General features: G+C 44.9%; 1 protein-coding gene across 9 annotated transcripts in view; it reads left to right on the forward strand.

The window, feature by feature from the left end:
* The window catches only part of SYT2 (synaptotagmin 2), a 1,362,149-nt gene that overhangs the window by 1,156,056 nt on the left and 188,037 nt on the right, over positions 1–18,056 (forward strand). For 3 of the 9 annotated variants that reach the window (XM_069633618.1, XM_069633616.1, XM_069633619.1), the window contains one exon: positions 13,757–13,867. The exons of the other annotated variants lie outside the window; for them this stretch is intronic. The gene's annotated coding sequence lies outside the window, so the exon portion shown is untranslated. The remainder of the gene's footprint in view (positions 1–13,756; positions 13,868–18,056) is intronic. 9 annotated transcript variants of the gene reach the window in all.

Genomic DNA, 18,056 nt, shown 5'->3' on the forward strand with positions numbered 1-18,056 from the left:
TCATTTTCAGTGGTTGTTGCTATGTGACCCTCATTATGAGGAATGAGGGTGCTGTGGGTACTAATATCAACAAAGCTCTTCAAATTGGTGCAATACCTGGAGGCCCTTAACCCTCTTTATGTTCCCTCACCTTCTCATCTTCAGCTCTTTTTAAAGTCCTGCTGCGAAGGACAACACCTCTGGCAAATGACCCAAGCCCCTTGGACCAGAACAGCTATTATTATTATTATTATTATTATTAGGGTATTTATTGAGTGCAGGCCTTTCCTCGGAAGCAGCACAGAGCTTCATAACCATAGGAGGAAGAACAAGTTTAGGGAGCAGAGAAACCAGGGAGTGGGGATCTAACAACAGGGAAGGGAGGGCAATTGCTGGCAATGGATCTACAAGTAACCAGGGGAGGAAACAGTGGGGATCAGATCACATAGTCTCAGGTAAGGTCGGGTATGGACGGTGTATGGACCTAGGTTTTAAGGAGGAGCCATTCCATGAAGAGGAGGGTTGTGTGCTCATTCCTGAACTTTAGAAGGGAGGGGATGAGTGAGTAGTTGATGGATAGGAGTTTCCAGAGTTTTGGGGCGTAGACAGATAAGGCCGGTCTTCTGTTATTTTCCTCCCTGCACCGGCGGAGTTCAAGCCTGCACATGGCCTTACTTCTGGTGTGCCGTAGGCCTCACTTAACAATGCAACCCACCAGCATTCACAAACCAACCTCAAGACTTGCTTGTTCACTCACGCTCTAGATTTTACTCAACTTGTGCCTGACCCTGCACCTTCTTTTGTCTGATCACCTGGACATTTCCATTTCCATTTCTTGCGGATACTCAACCCCTCCCCCCATGGGCATCTTGACTGCATCCAGTCCAGGCTCTGCAAGAATCACTTCGTTGAACCTTTCTTCAGCACCGTTCTTTCAACCAACCGCTTACCCTGCTCCTGATGCTGAGCAAGCAAACTGTGCTGTAAATGAATGTCTGTTCCCTGTCCTTGATTCTAGCATCCCCCTAAAATGCATGTCCTTGGCATCAGCGTGTCTGAACTTAAATGGTTTATTCTGGTCCTTGAGGCATCTAACTCTCTTACCGAGGCTGCGTGTCCTCTAAGACACTTTCTCAAGCGCATCCCCGCCAGCATAAAAAAATAATGTGATATGCCAAGAATTATTGCTTAGACTCTGACCTTGAGATCGCTTAAAATGAATAAAATGGAACATTTTACTCTTCTTAAAGAACGAGTAGGCTTCTCTGTAGTTTCATCATATCTTCTGTCTCTTTATGGCCTCTTTGAGGAACTCCCCAGCTTCTTCTGTGATGAACTTCAAGGCTTTGGGGGCTTTAATCCGACTTTCTCTCCATTCGCAATCTCCTGGGCTTCACTAATTCTGCTTCTTCATTGGGCATCTCTCCATAAACATTTGTAAACATTTCCCTGCAGCTGTGGGCCCTGTGCTGCCTCAACTTCTCCAGCCCTGTATGCTAACAGGAGGGGTTTCTGATCTCTCTTCTGGAGAAACCCTCTCTGGACTCTTCTTTCTTTGCCAGGTTTTGGCCTCTTTCCTTCCTTCCTGCCTTAGCTGTAATACTAGCAAAGGGCTACAACCTAGTACTATTTAGATGTTATGGACCATACCTCCCATGATACCCAGCATTGACTATGCTGGATAGGGTTAATGGGAGTTATAGTACAAAACAGCTGGAGATTCCAAGGTTGACCCCTGTGCTAGAGGTATATATGCTCCTAGACAGACAACATCTTGACCGAGGATTCCCTGTCTCCAGGCTGGCTTTCACCCGGGTTACAGGGCAGATTTGGCACATGTGGCTGCTGTCAATCACCTTCATCAAGTGATGGATGTCAGAGGTGTCCGAGCTTTAGTGACGTCAGCTGCTGTTACACCTTATTTACCGGCTGCATCCATATTACCCGGCTTCATTCTTTTGATTGATGCAACTCACTTGACTGGCTCCCTTCCTTCCTCTCCAACGCAATGCAAATGAGAGCCCTCCTTTTACATCCCAACACCCCCCACCCCCTCCTATTTAAGGTGCCTCCTAGGGATCACTGCGTCCCTTTGTTTGAATTTCTGCGTTAACTCGAAAGTTGATCTCATTCTGTGCTTAGGTTTTCTTTTTTTGGACATCATTTGACGTCACCCAACCCCTGATTTGATTGGGTGGGAAGTTGAATAGTGGCACTACCCGAAAGCCATTGTGGAGTGGAAAAATACCAGCAGTCCCACCCTGAACTGCGGCAACACCCAGGCCAAGTCAGTGGTGGAAGCGGCCATGTCTGACGGGCAAATAACTGGCGCCCCCGAGGTTTGTTCTTGTACCTATTCCTGCAGTCAAGAGCGCAGGTGGAATATGAATAAAAGCTTCTTCATTATTACCCCACATAAAGCAAGCTGCTACCTATTATTATTATTAATGACCCGGCGAGAGCCAATCAGAATGCGTGTTGCATTCTGCCTGACTCTCACCGGGTACTCATTATTTTTACAACCTAGTGTTTTGGAAACAAAAATTGCTTTTTAGCCCTTTGTGACGTTTGTCAGCTGCCACTGTTAATTCTACAGTGAGCACTGCAACGCAAGTTCTCTTGGCTTTCCAATATAACAGGTTAGGCAATTGCAGCTTATTTACGATACAGCAGACTAGATGGTTGTCATGTAATTGGCACTTAAAGGGTTCAGAAGAGAATCAGGAACTAAGGTGAATGTCCTATTTCTTTTCTGTAGTCTTAACATGCAGGTAGAGAGGGTGCCCTAATACAGCATGTGAAGCTGAGGTGGTCCCATAGCATTAAATAGCCAGGACTATGAGAGCCTGAAAATGGTTTGCTTTCTTTCAAGGATAGCTCAGTGGGTTGTAAGCCCATTGCAGATATATTTGTTTCCTCTCCATATTACATATTTAAATCCAGCTAAGGCTTAATAAGTCCTTCATATCTCTAATTTGATTTAATGAGTGGCACTGAGAAAGGCACAAATTACATGCAAATCTGAGGAACCCGGGAGGAATACTCATTTTCTCCCAAGTGAAGTTCCTTAATGCGCCGTTCCTCATGCGTCCACCTGTACTGATATACCCCTTAAGTGCTAGGGACGAGTATGCTCGTCCTTTTTGCATAGACTTGATTAAAGCTCAGCAGTTAAGGGATACTTGGGGAAGCGGTTCTTCATAAAGGGCTGTGCACCACCTGCTCCTTCCACCGGCAGCCACCGAGGAAATAAGATTGCGGGGGCTGCCGCTTGCAATTTCCAGCTGTAGAAGCGCATTGCCGGTGGCAAATTGCTTTCTGGCACGAGCAGAATCCCTCTTTTTGCAGTGCGACAATCACAATTTGCTGTCAAGCAGAGGGCATTGCAGGATTGGCACGTCGCAGGGAATTCCCCTTCTCCGCACTATGCCAGGATCGCTCTGAGGGAGAGGGCGGATTTCCAAGGAACGTGGAAAATACCAGCGACTTAAAAGTCCAAGAATATCTGAGAGGGTGGTCTTTTGGTGAATGTTAGAGCAAACAGAATGGCTAAGTGAAGGCTGAAATAATGTGTGCACATGTGGACATCAACATAGAAGTCTACACGGCTCCAATAGCAGGAACCTTATGCAGTAGATGCACAGAAATACTGTCACAGCGGGTATATCAAGGCTTAGAGGGATTTAGAAGGACAACCTCATTATCTTCTTCCTAAGCGACATTGGGCTTCATTACGGGTCTGCCGCCGGAACCCGTGATTTTACCGGCACCCACGAATGGGCAATTAACGGGTCATGCCGAGGTCGGCCGACCTGGTAATTGCCCATTTGCGGGTTCCGGCAATAAGGGACTCCCGATCGGCATTTGGCGCAATAGGGCTGAATGGGGAGCTTGGATGCACCGGCACCGTTCGTAACGGTGCCGGTGCATCCGGCGAATTGTTCTCGCGGGTGCCGCACTGCCCGCCAGGTCGGACCTGGTGGGCAGAGCGAGACCCGCGAGCATAACTCGTAGTATGGTGGTACGGTGGCAACGGTGCCGGTAGCGATACCGGCACCATTGTTGCCTTACCGCCATACTTGTAATGAGGCCATTGCCTAAAGAAATCTGACTGAGGACTTCTTTAGAGCTCAGGACCAGAGGCGTAGCCAGGATTGTTTAACAAATGGGACTTGAAGCTAATGTAGTTGGGCATGCAGCACTGACATTAACATCTGTAAATGGCCACACAGCACTGATTTTGGGCGGCCCGTGCCCACTCATGCCCTACCTTGTCTACGCCTCTGCTCAGGACTAGACAAACGTAGAAATAGCGGTAGTTCGGTGTATGATGGTGCACTTACACAGTACCATGGAGGCCTAGGTGCAATGTGCAAGGAGGAAGCCATACCCCGGACAATCATGGAAGCATAGCCTTAGCTTGGCTTTGGAGAGTGGCGCTGAATGCTCAAAACCCACACGGAAGTGGTGAGGAGTAACTTTCAGAAGCATCACTGGGTACAGAGCCGTGGAGGGGCACACATACTGGCCTAACGAGGGGCGTGAAAATTGGCCGGGTCAGACATTATTGTCTTTGAATATGAAATGATGGGGTTGGGCGGTGGCAAGTGTGGGTATGCCCTATGACTCTAGGAGCTCTTCACTGAGGCTTATGCTGTCTGTTTCTACAGATCCTAGTGGATCTCCATGGAGCCAGGTGAGTAGGGAATTGGCCACGGGGCTTCCCCTGAATTCCATCAACCATGAACAAACCCTGGGATCGTGCCACATGAGGCACCTGGGAAGGACAGCTGGAGGATAAAGCATGCCAGTGGGCAGGCTCGAGCGGCATAGATGACACCCTGGTAGTCTTCAATTGACAACAGGGGTTTCGCAGGGGTGTTGCTTGGTCTGGAAAAGACCCGGGGCTACGCTAATGTCAGAACTGTCGGGACTGGGGGCTAGCTAGCCTTTTGGTTGTAGCTTCTGAGATTCTATCCGGGGCTACAACCAAAAGACCAGGGGCTATAGCCCCCTTAGCTCCCCCCCACCCCCCAGCAATGCCTCTGGCTGGGTTTGACTGTTGTTGTTGTATAAGTTAGGAACAGAGTGCTCTCCAACCAGACACCTATATCTAGGGATGGGTGAGTCAACTACTTACATAGAGGAAAATACCTCAGGAGGTGTGGCATTGATATAACCTAAGTCCTTCCCCAGAGAGGAGAAACTGAAGGTTGCTGCCCTCGAGGGGTGATAGCTGTAATGGCCTTCCTCTGGTCCGGTTGTAAAGGGCCATCCGATAGGTCAGACCAAAAAGCAACAGGGCTAACCTTCCACTACTGGGCTCAGCGTTTAAACTCGTGGTCAGAGATTTAAATCCTGGTCGAGCCACTCAGTCCTATAGCTTAATGAGCTGCTTAAAATGAGCTGATTAAGTTGGGAAAGTAAACACCTGTGATCAGACCTAGAAGTTGGTGAAGTGGGCGAATTGGGCTCTGGGGAGAAATAGGCAAAATGTGCCCTCTTCGCCAACTTCACCTCTGGATCAATCTGACTTTTTCAGGCTTTTACCCTCCTGAAATTTCATTTTATTTCCTGAAATTTTGAGGTTTCTTGAAATATTTCTGGCTTGTAAAAATGACATTTTGTGGGAAACTGAACTTCGGTTGTTTTCCCATCTGAAATTTCGTTCTTTTCCAGAAAGGTCATTTTTTTTGTGTAAAAAACGCAATTTCTTTGAAAAACGAAATTCGCCTAAAAGAATTTACAAAGCATCTCCTCTAGAGAAATGGAATTGGAGTCAAATTCCAACAATTTTGCTTCTTTGGTGGTTATTTCACCTACCACTAATAAGATCCAAGATAGCCCACTAGGCTGATAATATGTTCTTGAAATTCTCCTGCCATGTTATCAATTAATACCTGTAATTGCCGGTAATTGTACCAGTCTAGTTAATGAAATGTCTGATAACGTTTTGAGGCCAGAAAGCCAAGATTCAGAATGCCAGCGTGTCTGTAAATAGAGCAAAAGACCAGAATATGTGCTGGGAAAGTATTTTCCACAGTGTTCTGACTCTTGGCCATCTGGCCTATTTTGGCCTATCACCCTTCCATTATCCAGCAAGTTTGATTCTCTCACACCATCGGATCCTCTGGTGGGTCAAAAGTATGTCCTACCAAAAAGAGGGTTTCCTTACCTAACAGAAAGCTAACTAGGGTGCTCGTTGTTAGTCAGTCCGAATCAAAATAGTCCATCCTCCATCTAAAAATTACCCTGCACTGATCCTACCACTCAGGGTTTAATTAACCAACAAAACAAAAAGGGGTTCTACGAGAATGACTACCTTCTTCTAGACTGGCCTTCTCAGCCTTAATAGTCTATCTTAAGATAGTTCCTTATGATGTAATTAATTAGCTCCTGTATTCCTGAAGGGGGCTCTTCCACCTTTTCGCAGTTATCCACTATCTTAACTTATTTATAGTTCTTTGTTTCCCCACTCGAGGGTCTTGGCCTGCGCTCCTCTGGATTTCCTTTGAATCAATATCTCTCTCAATTGCACGTGTTTCACAGTGTCTCGGTCAACAGAGACCAGTGTCCCAAGCTCCTTTTCCACTTTGTTATTTTCTAAGTATTTCCACTTATAGGAACCAACATATAGGTTCTTCTGCTCCTATTTGCTTATGTCTTGGTCTCCCCAACCACTGAGACAAGTATTACCAGTCTTTTGACTTTCTTGACTATCTTTACTGTTTTTGTAACCAATGGGACGAGTGTGAGGAGTCCCTCGGTATCTGTTAAATACTCTGCTGATTTTACAGTTACCTTTCCTTCTGTTACAATTACTGGAACAAGCATAATGAATGCCTCTGTATCCGTGATACTCTCTGCTGTTTAGTACCTTCCCATGGCCCAACCTGGTCTCCTGTCATTCCGGTTACCTCTAGCTTGTTGGGTTGGCGTCACTGATTCTTCCTGTGGGGTTAGGATCACGCTGTGCTGGTAAACACTTGTAGTGCATTCCTTTCCCTCTCTGCTTCACTCTCTCTGCAGAGTATTCTGCTCGATGGTCTCTGTGTCATTTTCGGAACACACAGTCCACCTCCTTAAGGTCAAGCCACCACCTGGCAAGGCTTGCCACACACACACGAGTCAGCTCCCTGCCGGGTGATGCACTGCTTTCCTTCTTCATTTTGCACGTCCTCCCAATTGAGGACCTCCCAGAATACCCTGGCTTCGCTCTCCCAGGTTCGACCTTCCCGCGCTTCACCTGGTCGATTAGCACGACTCACTAATAGAAGTCCTTTTTTGCTTTTTATGCATATGAGCTGGGACACCCCAATGGAAGAGCTTCATCCTTCTTCTCTTTCTCTGGAATATTCTTTCTTACTCCATGGCTCCCACTCTTTACAGTATTCTCTATTTGTGGTGGAGAATGGATCAGCACTAATCCTCTGCTCCTCTTCTTCTCAGTGGATTTGTGATGGGTTTTAATATTGGAAGTTGTGTTACAATAGCAGTGGTCTGTTCAGGTTGTGTCTTCTGAGGCAGTGATGTCTGAGGGGCTCATAGGAAAGTGGGGCATGGAGTTCCTTCACGGAATGGGAGTTCTTGTCCCCCAGAGGGGAGGCACTCCGTGTGAGGTCCTGCTTACCACCAACCGTAGAGGGAATGTTGCATAGTGTGCTCCTACTGGGGAGAAGTGATGAGATTCCATGAGTTGTGACAATCCCCATTGAATAGGTGTGATCACTGCGCCGCCCGTAACTGCGCCGTCAGAAATGTCGATGACAATTATGGCGAGGGGCAGTGATCAGATAAATCACTTTGCCCGCATCCTCCGGGCCCACATTCCCCTTCCCGATCCCCCCACCCCCCAACCCACTTACCTTTACAGCGGCACACTTCTGTGTGTGCCGCCTACACCCGCTATCCCTGTGACATCAGTTCCTCCCCACTAACGTGGGTCAGAGCTGACGCCGCAGGGTGCTTTTCTTTTTTTTACTTACAATGGCAAGCGGGGGACACACCCGGAACCCCTGACTCCCGCAACTGCACCCAAGGAGAGCAGAGACACACCTGCAACCCCCGCTGTGCTTGGGGACAGTAATGGGAGTCGGTATTTTGTGCACCCGCAAAGTCGCAGCGATTGCGGTGGTGCACAAATGAGGGCGACATTTCGGTACGTTTCCTCCTTACAGTGCCAAATAATGATGTTTCTGACATAGTTTATCTATTGACAAAGGCATATATTTCGTTATGGCAGTTGTCACAAAAGGATTAACTATAGGTCTGTATGCAGATGATTGTGTTCACAGCATTACCCTGCTGCTGGCTTTAAGGCTGCACTATGCCTCAATTTATAAGATGAGAAGAATGTCGCTGAGGCCTTGAAAATCAAACCCCCCTTCTATAGGTCCAGTGCTGCAAACAATTCCTAGTTGTTCTTTTGTGTCCAGAGAGATCATATCTATGGGCCTCATTACAAGTACGGTGGTGTGGATAAAAACGGAGGTAATGCACTGGTAATTCTGTTACTGCACCACCAAAGTACAAGTTTGGCGGTGAAGTGGAGGATTTACTTCCAGCCAAGAGCTGAAGGTGAATCCGCCAATTTACTGCCAAAAAAACAACAAAAATCAGCAGAATTACCAAAGCAGAATTACTGCTGGTTGTAACTCTGCCGAAATCCCCATGGATTCCCATACTCTTCAAATTGGGGATTCAAACCACCCTACCACGACTTTTAATCCCACAGTAAATCTGTGGGATCAAGTGGTGGTAAAGTTAATCGAGTTTGGCAGTAATTTGGTGGATTTACTGCCGAATGACAGCCAAACTCACAATGAGGCCATATTTGTGCTTCTTTGTGCTTTGTGAGGTTCAAAACGAAATGATAAAGCGGATAGATCCCGTGTTCCAGACAATTTCAGGTGTGCGCACCTATGTGGGGGGGTGCATATTGGTGCTTCCTCAGTCTTTCGTCTGTTGAGGGTTAGCAGGCACTAGAGTCCTTTCATAGCTCTCCCTCAGTGGAAAGTTAAAGTGCATTGTGGTAAATTAAGTTGCAACATTAACATTGCTCTCATAATGCCCCAAAACGGAGGCATGATATTTAGTTTTCAAAAAGGCTGCAGATATACCCCTGATGGGTGACATTTCACCACGTACATGATCAGTTAAGACCAATTTCTCAAATTCTTAGTTTCCTTTTTAAATCTTGGAAAGAGTTTACAGATAAGAATGTGCGTTACCTATTGGCTGAAGGGTCCCAAATTAAATGTTCAAGGAAATATTGCCCTGCCACGCCCTCAATGCTGACTGTATCCCTGCAGGACACCTCACAATGTACCTAAATAAACTCTTGAAATGGACACACTGGCCTCCTTACGAGTTTGGACCATTCCTGTAATACAGGCAGGCTACCTCCAAACTTGTGAAAAAATCCAGCACCCGCCAATGGGCAATTACCAGGTCATGCCGAGTTTGGCGGACCCGGTAATTGCCCATTCGCGAGTGCCGTTAATAAGGGACTCCCTATCCCTATTCGGCCCCATAGGGCTGAATGGCAATGGGGAGCTCGGTTGCACCGGCACCGTTCATAGCGGTGCCAGTGCATCCACGAGTTGTGCTCGCGGGTGCCGCACTGCCCGCCAGGTCCGACATGGCAGGCAGAGCAAGTCCCGTGAGCACAACCTGTAGTATGGTGGTATGGTAGCAACGGCGCCAGTAGTACTAGCGCCATACTTGTAATGACTGTATCGCTCTGTCACAGCTACAGAAAATGCTTGTAAATTCAGACAGATAAACAATTTTCACTGAAATATGCAAAGGGCACTATAGAGAGCAGTGGTCCATTACCACCCACAATGTCCTACTAAAGAAACATAACATGATTGCCATTAATCATCCTCTGTAATATCTTTGGCCCTAAGCAACATTTTTAGGGAAACAAATGGGATGAATGACCCATTTATTCACTCAAAGCACCTACAAATAAGATGGACGACCTGCAATGGCAGAGTCTCAGGAGAGGCCCATCTTCTATTTCCATGACAGGCCAGAAACATGGCGCAGATTCCAGGAGTGGAGAGTCCATCAGATTCAAGAGGGCTGTGACAGCCGCATCTTCCGTAAAGGTAATGTGTCTTTGGGCCTCATTACACGGTAGGAGGTTACCATGCTGCTATTTGCGGCATGGCTACCCCCTTACCGGGAACCGGTTCCAGGTTCCTTGAATGAGGAATTACCAGGCCATTCCGGCCTTGGAGGGCCCGGTAATTCCTCATTCAATGAACCCAGGCCCTGAACATCCCCATTCCCATTCGAGCCCCCATAGGGTTCAATGGGAATGGGGAGCATGCTAATAACTGGCCCGTTATTAGCATGCTGGTCTCCTCGCGGGACCCGCTAAGGACGCCTGGTTTTACCAGGTGTCCTTACAGGTCCTGCGAGAAGACCTCGTAATAGGGTGGTAAGGGGTTGATGGCTCTTGCACCTTTACCGGCGCCGTTAACCCCTTACCGCCCACCTCATAATGAGGCCCTTTGTCTCCATTTGACAGTAAACAAAGAGGGAGGAGAGCAGAGGCAGCCTGCAGCTTTGTCAGTATATGACCCATTGACAAAGGCCACTCCATCTGAGAACCTTGATTAGCTGTTCACGCCTCCCCAGATGCAAATTTCAAATAATTCATGCAAATTGCATGGTCACAAAGACTGAATTCTCCCTTCTTTGCATGAAGTATGGTTGGAAAGTCCTCATTCTCTGCATCCCCATCTTTCAACACCTCTGCTCACAGGTCAATGCTTCAAGTAGTGCTGTATTTGCTTAGTGGGTTGGACAGATACTTCTACATAGAGCAGAATTAGACAGCAAAGCAATGATTTAGCCAATTAAATTAATGAAGCTGAGCTGTAAGTGCAGAGGTGATCCATTGGAGCATAAAAGGAGATATTTGGTGAAAGAGAGACAGACATAACTATGGCGTGCAATTAGACAGCGGGATAGTATATACAATAATGCAATTGATATACTTAAAGATGTTAAGAATCAGGATGTGGTGGGAATGGTTAAGGAGGGCACCGGGTGGTGGTGGGTGCCTCTTCCCGTCTTCACGTGCTAAGTGTTGCTTAAGCAATAGCTTAAATGCCAGAGGGGAGGTGTTTCAGTGGTGCAGGGCCAGTAAAGAGAAGGAGCAGATGCAGAGAGGTTCTCAAGTGGGATGCAGAGAGGTTATGAACAGTTGACCAACGGAGAGCATGAGTGGGAAAGTAGCGGGAGTTGCGGTCGGCTATGTAGTGGGTGTAGGGGAGCTGAGACATGGATGGATTGGAAGCCAAGGAGTAGACACCTGAGGAAGGGGGGATTTTGCATTGGGCGTCATCAATTGTGGCGGTACCCCAAGCCGGTTGAAGACCTAGGTATGGTGTAGAGGTGCATATGGCAATGTTCAGCACTCTGTTAAGGAAAGAGAAAAGAGTGAAGGGGAAGTCCCAGGAACAGGCCGAGAAGTAGTGAAGCTATCTGAGCACCCATGTGGAACAGAGAGCTTTATCAAAGTGAAGGGTGTGGTGCAAGGGGATCTTCCTGATATTTAGAACGTTGTTCAAGTGAAAGTGATGGAGTGATTTCTATTACATATGCTGCCACAAGGAGCAACCCGCGGTTGTGAATCCTGGGTGATGAAGTGAGATGGGCCAGGGAAAAGAAGACAGGGGATGGGACTTTGCAGTTGCCATTGAAGGCCGAGCGGAAGATGTTTTCCATCTAGGGGGAATTTAGCATCAGACAGCAAAGCACCATTTAGTGCAGGCTGGCGGAGATGCAGATGTTGATGCTCTCTCAGGTGTTAGAGGTGAAGTGGGGGAGATCAGGGCATCATCAGCAAAGACATGGCAGTATGAGCCAAGGGAAGAGGTGTTTAAGCCAAAGAGGTGTTTCCCCTGGACTGATCCTTATCAGATGCTCAGGATAAGGGGGTCAGACAGGATGAGTTTCATTTCCAGGAGACGGAGAAGGAGCGGTTTGAGAGAAAATAGGACCACAGTGGAGTATAGTCTCCTTGAGATCTAGGGAAGAGGGAGCCTTGAGGTAGAAGGAAGATCCTCAGTGTCAGATACAGCTGGGAGATTGAGCAGAGTGAGGCTAGAGTTGAGATGAGAGAGGTGAACATTAGCAACACATGTAGGGGCCTGGGTGAGAGCAGTTTCTTTGGAGTGCTTACTTTGAAACTCAAATTGGAGAAGATCACAGATGTCCCTTCTCTGACTCCACTGGTGAATCCCTAGAGAAAGCAGCCAAATGCTGCCAATTCATGTAGGTGTAGGAGTTACCCTCAAAAGTATAACATGCAACAAGACGGGTAGAGGATTGACAGAAGTCCATTCTCATCAATCACTGAAAACACTTAAGAGAGTTATAGGAATGAATGAAATCACAGAAAGGCTGAACTACCATCCCACATCTATGTGTGATCTTGCTGATGAGGCAATGGGCTGACTGTGACTGGAGACTGTGCTTCGCGCTTGGGCCTGCAGTGCCTCGTCCACAATAAGGTAAGCTATTAAATTAGTGTCTAGACTGAGATCTTCTTCCAGGTGCAGTTCATCTATAAGCAGAGATGACATTAATAAAAATTGACAAACTTTATCCATAGAGGAGCATTTTCTTAAATTCGGCCATTTCAGGGGGCATAGGCAGAGCAATTCCCTTTAAACACTAGAAACTAAATGTTGATGTTCACACAGAAAGAAATCCTTTGCTAAATCCACAGCATAACGTGAGATTCTAGTAGCACATTTAAAGAAGTTCCTTTGATATGTTCTCTGGACTGGGAGGTATGATTGAATGTGCACATACAAAGAAATCCTTTGTTAAGTCCTCAGGACTGGGAGGTATAAGATTGAATGATCACATCAAAGAAGTCCTTTGTTAAGTCCTCGGGACACTGAGGTATAAGATTGAATGAGCGTATCAAAGAAGTCCTTTGTTAAGTCCTCAGGATTTGGAAGTATAAAATTGAATGAGTGTATCAAACAAGTCCTTTTGTTAGGTCCTCGGGACTGGGAGGTATAAGATTGAATGAGCGTATTGAAGAAGTCCTTTGTTAAGTCCTCAGGATTTGGAGGTATAAGATTGAAGGAGCATATCAAAGAAGTCCTTTGTTAAGTCCTCAGGATTTGGAGGTATAAGATTGATTGAGCGTATCAAAGAAGTCCTTTGTTAAGTCCTCAGGACTGGGAGGTATAACATTGAATGAGCATATCAAAGAAGTCCTTGGTACAATTTCCGTATAAGAAACGGAATGCTATTTGACTGAATCTGACTTTTTCAAAAACAATGTATTCCAACCATACCGTGTTTTAGAATATTCACGGCACGTTTCCCCACTGCAGGCACTATTCCTCTAACTACCTTCTTTCCTTTCCTTCCCCCTGCCCATGCTCTAAAGTAACTTTATGATAGCATCTGCGGCATAACCAAATCCTGCCCATATTATTAATAATTATCATACTTTTATCTGCTGCTTTCTTTTCACAGATGTACATTTTATATACAGTCCAGAAATAGAAGTTGTGCTTTTCATTAGCGTTATTGATAAGGAAATATTAGTGATTGTGTAATGGGAAGTAGAACCATTTCTTTTGGCTATGCATGCTTTATTATGTGGGGATGTCGAACAATAAAACAAAGGAGATTGTGCTGTAAGTGCAGCTTTCTCATGTCCATTGTCTGGCATAATCCAATCCCCATATTTTCCAGTACCTGAGATAATTCTAAAACTGCACTTTCACAACAGGATCTCATGTTACCACACCAGTCCCAGTAATCGATACCAAAGAAGAGGGCGAGAACTGTGCCCTTGACATCCAAGAGAATCAGAGACTAGGAATATTTTACAGTCCTGCCGGTGAGTAAAGAGTATTAGGCCAACTTTATACACCCGCAAATGTAAAATATCTGAATGAAGTATCCAGAGAAATGTGTTTTAATCTTTTGTAATGAGCTAGCTATAGTTTAGTCACCTCATCTGATGTTATGATAAAGATTTATAAGGTTTGGCTCTTTTTCTCATAGACCTGCCTGTATAAATAAGTATGCATGTATTTTGTTAACATTACGGACAATTTCGAAATTTCAAAAATATCACCTTTTCAATCATTTATCCTCGGTCATTTTAGAGAACTTTGCACTTTCGATCAACTATTTTTGATAAAATCACCTATATCCCTCAGGACTCGGAGGCATAAGATTGAATGAGCACATCAAAGAAGTCATTTGTTAAGTTCTCGGGAAGAGGAGGTATGAAAATGAATGAGCACATTCAAGAAGTCATTTGCTACCTCTTCGGGAAGGAGAGGTATAAGATTGAATGAGCACATTAAAGAGGTCCTTTTGTTAAGTTCTCAGAAAGGAAATATATAAAAGTTAACTTGTGCATTGAAAAAAGTACTTGGCTAATTCCTAACAAAGAGTGCATTTAACTAAACCTCTTTGCTAAATCCTCAGGAAGCATAGGAATTAATGCTCCTGTAGAAAAAATGTGTTTATTAATTCCCAATGAGGAGGAGGTAGAGGCGTGCATGTAGAAAAAAGTAACTTGCTAAATCCTTGTGAATGAGACGTTGAATGAGCATTTTAAATAAGTTCTTTGTTAAGTTCTCTGGAAAAGGAGGTATAAGATTGAAAGAGCATATCAAAAAGTCCTTTGCTAAATCCTCGGGAAGGAGAGGTATAAGATTGAATATGCACATAGAAAGAAAGAAGTAGTTTGCCAAGTCCTCAGAAAGGGAGAGGCATAGGAATCAATGTGCACACAGAACGTAGTCCTTTGCCAAGTTCTCATGAACCAGGGTATAGGATTCAATGTGGATATAGACAGAAGTTATTTACTAAGTCCTCAGGAAGATGAAGTAAAGGACAGGAATCTGTACATAGAAAGAAATAAGTAATTTGCTAAGTCCTCAGAAAGGGAGAGGCTTGGGAATAAATCTGCAGACAGACACTAGTCAGTTGCTAAGTTCTCGGGAAGCAGGAGTATAGGATTCAATGTGGTCATAGACCTAAGGTATTTGCTAAGTCCTCAGGAAGTCGAGATATAGGATGGAATGAACACATAGAAAGAAGTAATTTTCCAAAAAACTCTGGAAGGTGAGGCATATGATTGAATGTGCACATAGAAAGAAAGAAGCAATTTGCTAAGTCCTCAGACAAGGAGAGGCATAGGAATGCATGTGCACACAGGACATAGTATTTGCTAAGTTGTCAGGAAACAGGGATATAGGATTCAATGTGGTCATAAACGGAAGGTATTTGCTAAATCCTCAGGAAGTCGAGATATAGGATGGAATGAACACATAGAAAGAAGTAATTTTCCAAATACGCAGGAAGGTGAGGCATAGGATTGAATGTGCGCATAGAAAAAATGTAATTGTCTAAGTCCTCAGGAAGGAAATGCTTACTAATGAATACACATGGAGATGTAACTTCCTTTTCACTCCTGCAGCTGATGTTTCTATTGAGGGGCAGATAGGAGTATTGACCGTGTAACAGACGTCCTTCTCTGGAACCCATGAGGAAAGCCTGCGTAGAGAAGCAAATGCTGCCTGGGCTTGGAGACTAAACTCCCTCCAAATTATATATCAGGCAACTTTCCAGCATCTGACCTGATATCAATATCTCCCAAGAGATAATCACCGGATCAATAATTGAGATCGAAAGAGATTATAAAAATCTTGCTTCCTGAGCAAGCTTCTGCCATCTTCTGGGAGACAGCTTTAGAGGTTGCCAGGTCGTCCCCCTGAAGGTATTCACATGGGCCTGGGGTGAGATTCGGTGTACCTAGTGGAACCAACCGATATCCCTCTGTTTCTGAATATCACACACTACTGTGCACCCACTCTGATTTATCAGGGAATCCTGTAAAGGAGTTCACTGGTGTAATACGTGGGTTCAATGATTCGCTATTAGGGTCAGCTGATATGACTTACTATGTGGGATGGAACAGTTTGTACTGTCATTTCTTGTATCTTTGTAAATAGCTCATCCTACCAGCATTAAAGATTTCAACTTCGGCTTCGTTCCTCAAGTCGTCTATTCCGAGTTTGTAACCCTGACAACATCTCATCAACGTGAAGTTATTATTTATTTATTTATTTCATTTATCTGTTTCGTTTTAAAAGAAAAACACATTTTTGTTATTAATATTTCATAAAATTACAATTACAATGCTTACATGCAAACTAATGACTAAAATTACAATAATGACATTAGACAGTGTTAGACAGGATTATAAAATTATACACATTATCTCCTACATTATATTAAAATATGTTCTAAAATCCTTATCACTAGACTCACTTTTCGTTCTTACATAATGTTATTTAAAACATCGTCATTGGTTGTATCAATTATAGCGCTCTGATTTTTATAATTCTGTAATATTAATATAAGTGATCATTATGTTTTATCTTAACTGGTTAATGTTCTGTAGTCATCAAGTTACTGTCCAACTTCTCATTCACAAACTTACTTTTAATACATTTCCACAGATGGTATAAACTTATATGGGCTGTCTCCAAATCAGTATTCAGACAATATATCCAGAAAGCATGACTTTTAATATAGTCATAATTATGCACCAGATCTCCTAAGTATATCATATACTATGTGCTTAATTCAGGGCACTGTAGCAGAACATGTTGCGGAGTTTGCAAGTTGTTAGTCTTTTTACATATTCTGCATATTCTTTCCTCACGTGGGATTTTTTGTTGTGCCCCCATTATTGTTAACAGAGGAAGTTGATTAGTTTGCAACTTTAATCGGAATTGTCTGACTGCAGTGTTTGAACATCTTTTCAGGTATCTTTCTGCTTGTAAATATTTGTGCACAATCCCAGATATGAAATTATAGTTCTTTAATTGTTCGAAGTGATTATCAAAATTGCTTATTTGCATTAGGCTTGTTTGTGGTGGCTCTAGAAATGTGCCAGCTGCTGCCATGTCCATGCTACATGCCTGTGCCGATTGTCTTGACTAGGGGCCTCATTACAAGTATGGCTATGCAGTAAAACATAGCAGTAAAACAGAGGTAACTCTGTTACCACCACATTACCGCACCACTGTACTGGAGGTTTGGCGATGAGGTGGACGAAACCGCTCCAGCAAAATGCCAGAGGTGATTCCACTGCCTTACTGCTAAAAAATGGCTAAACCGGCAGAATTACTGCTGCTGGAATTACCACTGGTGTTAATTCCGCCAAACTTCCCATGGTAAATGGGGACTAACAGTGCCATTCCACTACTTGTAATCTGGCGGTAATTCCGCTGGACCATTCTCCCCACACACCCCCAATCCAGTGCACGGCCCCCACCCATTGCCGCCCTGCCCTCCCATCCCACTTACCTAATGCGCTGCAGCGGCTGCCGGCTTCACTCTTCCGGTTCCCGTCTAGACCGCGCCCCCTAAAAGGCCTACGTAAGCGAGGCAGCCTTATGTTTCCAGCCTTCTGCACGTTGGCCTTTAGGGGGGCATAGCCTACGGACATTCCATGTTGTGCGCATCTGTCTGTTGCATAAAGCAGGCAGACCACATGAGGATCCATTGTACACGCTCCCTGCCATGCGCGCATGGTAAGAAGTGTTCCCAGTTGAAATTAAAACGAGCATGTCATGGAGGGTTTCATTTCAATTGTGATTGCTGCCGGCCTTGCGAGCAGGGGAAGAAGCGCTCACAAGCAAAAGCAAACAGCACTCACAAACAAAAGCAACCCCTTCCTGGCATGCCAGCATGCCAAGCAGTGTTTACTTACTGCACTGTGGAGTGCAAACGTGAAGGGCAAAAGTCAGCATATACACTTGTATGCTGTCTTTTGCACTCTGCAGTGTAAATGAGGAAAGTTTGGTTATGCGGAGCCATTTATGTTACAGTGTAGATGTAACAGCTTCCCACTGGCAAATTACAAAGTTGACAAACATGAGCCCCACGGTGGAGAAGTGAAGAGTAACAGTGATTTCACCTGTATTTGACTATTTACTTTTCCACTAAGTCATGGAAGCAATTCAAATTCAAACAGAAGTGGTTCCCTCTGAGCAATTTAG

Source organism: Ambystoma mexicanum, chromosome 13 (genome assembly GCF_040938575.1).
Source record: "Ambystoma mexicanum isolate Mex_15411 chromosome 13, UKY_AmexF1_1, whole genome shotgun sequence".
Taxonomy (NCBI): domain Eukaryota; kingdom Metazoa; phylum Chordata; class Amphibia; order Caudata; family Ambystomatidae; genus Ambystoma; species Ambystoma mexicanum.